This window comes from Suricata suricatta, chromosome 2, assembly GCF_006229205.1.
Source record: "Suricata suricatta isolate VVHF042 chromosome 2, meerkat_22Aug2017_6uvM2_HiC, whole genome shotgun sequence".
NCBI classification, from domain to species: domain Eukaryota; kingdom Metazoa; phylum Chordata; class Mammalia; order Carnivora; family Herpestidae; genus Suricata; species Suricata suricatta.
Genome location: NC_043701.1, coordinates 15,258,182 through 15,263,805, shown reverse-complemented (window position 1 = coordinate 15,263,805; position 5,624 = coordinate 15,258,182). Strand labels below are relative to the sequence as shown.

Below are 5,624 nucleotides of genomic sequence, written 5' to 3'. Positions count from 1 at the left end.
GGATTCTTGGCTGCATGTTTTTTCTGTTCATCACATTGAAGATTTCCTGCCATTCCTTCCTGGCCTGCCAAGTTTCATTAGATAGGTCTGTAACCACTCTGATAGGTTTCCCTTTGTATGTGAGGGCCCTTTTCTCCCTAGCTGCTTTCAGAATTCTCTCTTTATCTTTATATTTGGCCAGTTTCACTATGATATGTCGTGCCAAAGGCCGATTCAAGTTACGTCTTAAGGGGGTTCTTTGTGTCTCTTGAATTTGAATGTCTATTTCTTTCCCCAGATTTGGGGAATTCTCAGTTATAATTTGGTCTAGTATCCCTTCGGGACCTTTCTCTCTGTCTTCCTCTTCAGGAATTCCTATGATACAGATGTTGTTCCCTTTTATTGTATCACTCAGGTCTCGAATTCTCCTTCTCTACTCCTAGATCAATTTCTCTCTCTTTTTTTCAGCTTCCTCTTTTGCTATATCTTCTAATTCACCTATTCTTCTCTCTGCCTCATCAATCCTTGAGTTGGCTGCCTCTAGTTTGTTATTCACCTCATCTATAGCCTTTTTTAACTCATCACACTTATTTTCAAAGTGCCTAGTAATTGTCTCAGTTGATTCTTTGATGCTTTTCTCAACCCCAGCGATTAATTTTATGACAAGTTTTTTTTTAATTCTTGATCTGGTATGTTGTCTAGATCTGCCTTGAGCAGTTCTGTGGCTGTGACTTCCTCCTGGAGGTTATTCAGGGGAGAGTTCCTTCGTTTTGTCATTTTTGCTAGTTTTCTGTCTCTTGTCACCTTTAGAAAGCTCGTAGTGCACTGTGCACCTGTTAATATTTCTCTCTTAAAGGAGGCTTATTGACTGTCCAGGGCCTGTCATTTCAGGAAACATTCTTTTAATGGTGTCTCTCAGTTTCTTTTGTTGTGCCTTTGAATATTCTATTTCTGTACTCAGCAATATTTGGGACTCGCTGTCATGCACAATTTGGCTTGTTTTTTAGTGTAGCCCTAAGAAGGAAACCAGACAGACAAACACAGAGGGAACAGTAACACACAAACGCACAGACAAATCAAACAAACAAGCACATTAAAAGGGAGAAAGAAAAGAAAGAAAATGGAAGGAAAGAGACGAGAAGAAGAGAAGAAGAAAAGAAAAAAAAAGAAAAAAGAAAAATAAATAAATAAAGGGGGTCAGAGACAACAAAGGACAGTGGATAGTCTAAAAGTGTATGACCAGTTGAGGGGAGAGGTAGGGATGAGATATAGGAGAATATATCTGGATTGCAAGAAGGCAAAAAAAGTGAGAAAGGAGAAAGAAAAATAAGGAGTAAAATTTTTTAAAAGTTTAAGTAAAAAAAAGTAATAATAACAAAAAATACGTAGAGAAAAAGAAGAAAAGTAGAAAAAAATGAAGAAAGAAAAAGAGAAAAATTATTTAAAAAAAAAGTAGCAGCTCCCCTAGTGGATAGGCGTGGTTTGGTGTGGTAGGTCTCAGAGGCTGCTCTTAGAGGCTCTGCCTTGGTGTCTGCAGAGATTAGATAGGTGGCACGCCATGTTCTGCTGAAAATGCACTGTAGGCCACTCTAATGAGTCCGATCTCCTTGTGCCACAGTTGAGCGGAGTTGTATTTTCCAGGCCCGCCTCGGTTCAAAGTTCCAGTCCATGCACTTTTATGCTACCACAGATGAGATGTATTTGCTTTGGTGGCTGGCTTCTTAGGGGGAGGAATCGGTTTGTCTTGGCTCAGGCAGGGATTTCGGCTGCCCCTGCCTTAGGCGAGATGCACAGGAGGAGGTGAAGTGCGCGCCATCACAGACCCAACCCCCAGCGGGGATCAGGTTAGCATTGGGGGAGGAATGAGTGCGCAGCTGTTGCCGGAGGTGCCGGGAGCTGCTGGAAATGAGCTAGTAGCTCCTGCAGCCTGAGCATGTGCCCAGGCCTCCACCGCCGCCAACTCCCTGCCAGGATCACACAGAGGTGAGGGCTATTTTTTACCTTTTGGCACCTGGGATTCAGGGTTCGCACGGCCAATGCTGGGGTCAAGATGCACCGTGGAAATGAGGTGCGTGCTCCCACTCCCAAAACCAAGGTCGAAGTGAGCACCCCTGACACCGCCGCTGCCGCGGCCGCCAACTCCTCGCCAAGATGGCGCAGGGCTGGAAGCTGTTCCTTCCCTTGCGCCACCTGGGTTCGGGATTTAGGCTACCCAGCAGTTATCTATGGAGTGAGCTTCTCTCTCTAAGTGCAGTTAAGCGTTCTTTACCTCTTCCCCAGAGACAGTACTATGAGCGTGTTCAGTTTCTCTGTCTCTTCCCTTTGTCTCTCGGGCTCCACGCACTTGCCCTGCGTTGGGCTGGGGCTCCCGCCTCCCCTGCCCGTCTTGGGCTGACCCGTTTTCCAATCTCCCCAGTTCGCACTCACTCACTCAGGTATCCTTGAGGTTCTCTTCTTTCTGGAGTCTGTATTTTCTCCTTCCGCTCTTGCAGATGAGAGTAATGTCCTTCTCAGTTCGATAGATGGGGTGGAGGAAGTTTACAGAGCTCCCTTCCTCTCCTCCATCTTGGCTCCTCCCAGTATTGATTTTTAAAAATATGCTTGACAGGGGTGCCTGGGCAGCAGTGTCGGTCAAGTTAACGACTTTGGCTCAGGTCATGATCTCATAGTTGGCAAGTTTAGCCCCACACTAGGCTTTGTGCTGACAACACAGAGCCTAGAGCCTGCTTTGAATTCTGTGTCTCCCTCTTTCTCTTTTCCTCCCCAACTTGTGCTCTCTCTCTCTTGCTCTCTCTCTCAAAAATAAATAAACATTAAAAATTTTTTTTAAAATATGCTTGACAAAATTACATGATAACAATGTGACATTCTTCACATTCTTCAAAAAGGTTTTTACTAAGTGATAATAAAGAGAATAATTCTGGTAAAATTTCATGGAGCTTCATATGAAGATTATTAATCCTTTGGCTTTTTCTTTCAAATCACATTCTTTTGATATATCTACTGAAGTAGTTTTTAACTGCATCAAATTTCTATTTGAAAAAGATTTTGCCTATAATTAGAGCAAACCTCCAAGATCACTTTGACCTCATGAAATCCTGCATCTTTGGCAAAATTTGACTTCACTTTACATTATATATTCACTGGAGTCAGAATGACTCACCAAAATTTGACTTCACTTTACATTATATATTCACTGGAGTCAAAATGACTCACCAACACTTAAAAAGTAGGCCTAATGTTAAGCAAAAAGGAAGTTTGAGTAAGGATTTTATACGTGATTGGTCCATTCATGACTGTTTCTAGCATCATATCTAGAAATAATTTAAAAAGTCTTTACTCCTGGAATTTTAAGAGATGTCCTGAACCTATGTTGTTGCAGAGCATTTGGAACGTCTTGCAAGATGTCTGCAGCAGGGGTATTTCCAAGACAAAGAGTAGAATAGAACCCCATGTTGGGTGTGGCCCCCAACACCAACCCAACTTCTCTCTCATTTGCAGACAGTCATAAGTTTCTGTTTGACATAAAACTATTTTTGAGGTGCTTGGGGGGCCCAGTTGGTTAGGTGTCCCACTCTTGATTTTGGCTCAGGTCATGATCTCACAGTTTGTGAGATTGAGCCTCTTGCTGGGCTCTGTGCTGACGTCAGAGCCTGCTTGGGATTCTCTTTCTCTCTCTGCCCTCCCCTGTTCTCAAAAAACAAAACAAAAAAAAACCTTTAAAAAAATTTTTTATGTGTTTGTCACTAAATAGCAGAGTTTCAACAACAATGAAGAATTGAAACACCTGACAAAACTGAAAGAAAAAAATTAACAATTTTTGTATCGATTTTTAAATTTATATTCTAGTTGGCTAACATACAGTGTAATATTGGTTTCAGAATTTAGGGATTCCTCACTTATATACAACACCCAGCATGCATCCCAATAAATGCCCTCGTTAATCCCATCACTCATCTAGCCCATCCCCCATACATCTCCTTCCATTAACCCTCAGTTTGTTCTTAATAGTTAAGAGTCTGTTTCCTGATTTTCTTCCTTCCTCCCCCCTACACATCCCCCCACCCCGTTTTGCTGTTTTCTTTCTTAAATTTCACATATGAGTGACATCATATGGTATATGTCTTTCTCCAACTGACTTATTTCACGTAGAATAATACCCGATAGCTCAATCCATGCAATTGCAAAGGGCAAGATTTCATTTTTTGGATGGCTGAGTAATATTCCATTATACATATCTCACCTTTTCTTTTTCCATTCATCAGTTGATGGAAATTTAGTCTTTCCATAATTTGGCTATTGTTTTTCATTTTTTTAAGGGTTTTTTGGGTTTTGGAGGGTTTTTTTTTTTGGTCTGTTTCTTAAAAATGCTGCTCTAAACATCAAGGTGCATGTGCCCTTTGAATGAGTATGTTTTTATCCTTTGCATAAATACCTAGTAGTGAAATTTCTGGGTCCTAGGGTAGTTCTCTTTTTTTAACTTTTTTGAGGAAGCTCTGTGCTGTTTTCTGAAATGGCTGCACCAGTCTGCATTCCCAACAACAGTGCGACAAGGTTCCAGTTTCTCCTCACCCTCACCAACATCTGTTGTTTCTCATGTTGTTAACTTTAGTCATTCTGACAGATGTGAGGTAGTATCTCATTGTGGTTTTGATTTGTATTTCCCTGATGAATAAATGTTGAACATCTTTTCATGTGCCCATTAGCCATCTGTATGTCTTCTTTGGAAAAATGTCAAATGTGTCTTCTGCCTATTTCTTAACTGGATTATTCATTTGTGGGGAGGTGTTGAGTTTGGTAAGTTCTTTATAGATTTTGGATACTAATCCTTGATCAGATATGTCCTTTGCAAATATCTTCTTCCATTCTGTAGTTTTGTTGATTGTTTCCTTTACTGTGCAGAAGCTTTTTATTTTGATGAAGCCCCAATAGTTTACTTTTGCTTTTGTTTACCTTGCCTCTAGAGATGTGTCTAGGGATGCCTGGGTGGCTCAGTCGGTTAAGCGGCTGGCTTCGGTTCAGGTCATAATCTCATGGTTCGTGGGTTCAAGCCCTGCATTGGGCTCTGTGCTGACAGCTAGCTCAGAGCCTGGAGCCTGCTTCAGATTCTGTGTCTCCCTCTCTCTGACCCTCCCCTGCTCACACTGTCTCTCTCTCTCTCTGTCTCTCAAAAATAAATAAAAGACATTTAAAAAATTTAAAAAAAAGATACGTATAGAGATGTGTCTAGTAAGAAGTTACTAGAGCCGATGTCAAAGGGTTTACTGCCTGTGTTCTGCTCCACGATTTTGATGGTTTTCTGTCTCACATGTAGCTCTTTCATCCATTCCAAATTTACTTTTGTGTATGGTATAAGAAAGTGGTCTAGTTTGATTCTCCTGCATGTTGCTGTCTAGTTTTCCCAATACTATTTGTTGAAAAGACTGTCTTTTTCTACTGGATATTATTTCGTTCTGTCAGATTAATTGTCCATATAGTGTGGGTCCATTTCTGGGTTTTGTATTCTGTTCCATTGATCTACATGTCTGCTTTTATGCTGGTACTATGCTGTCTTGATCACTACAGTTTTGTAATATAGCTCTTTTTCTTACAGCTTATTTATTTTGAGATGGAGAGGGCAGGAAGGTCAGAGAGAGAGAGAGAGA

General features: G+C 41.2%; 1 protein-coding gene across 2 annotated transcripts in view; it reads left to right on the top strand.

Annotated features, from left to right (window-relative positions):
* Positions 1–5,624, top strand: part of AKR1D1 (aldo-keto reductase family 1 member D1) — a 45,134-nt gene that overhangs the window by 36,271 nt on the left and 3,239 nt on the right. The window lies entirely within an intron of this gene.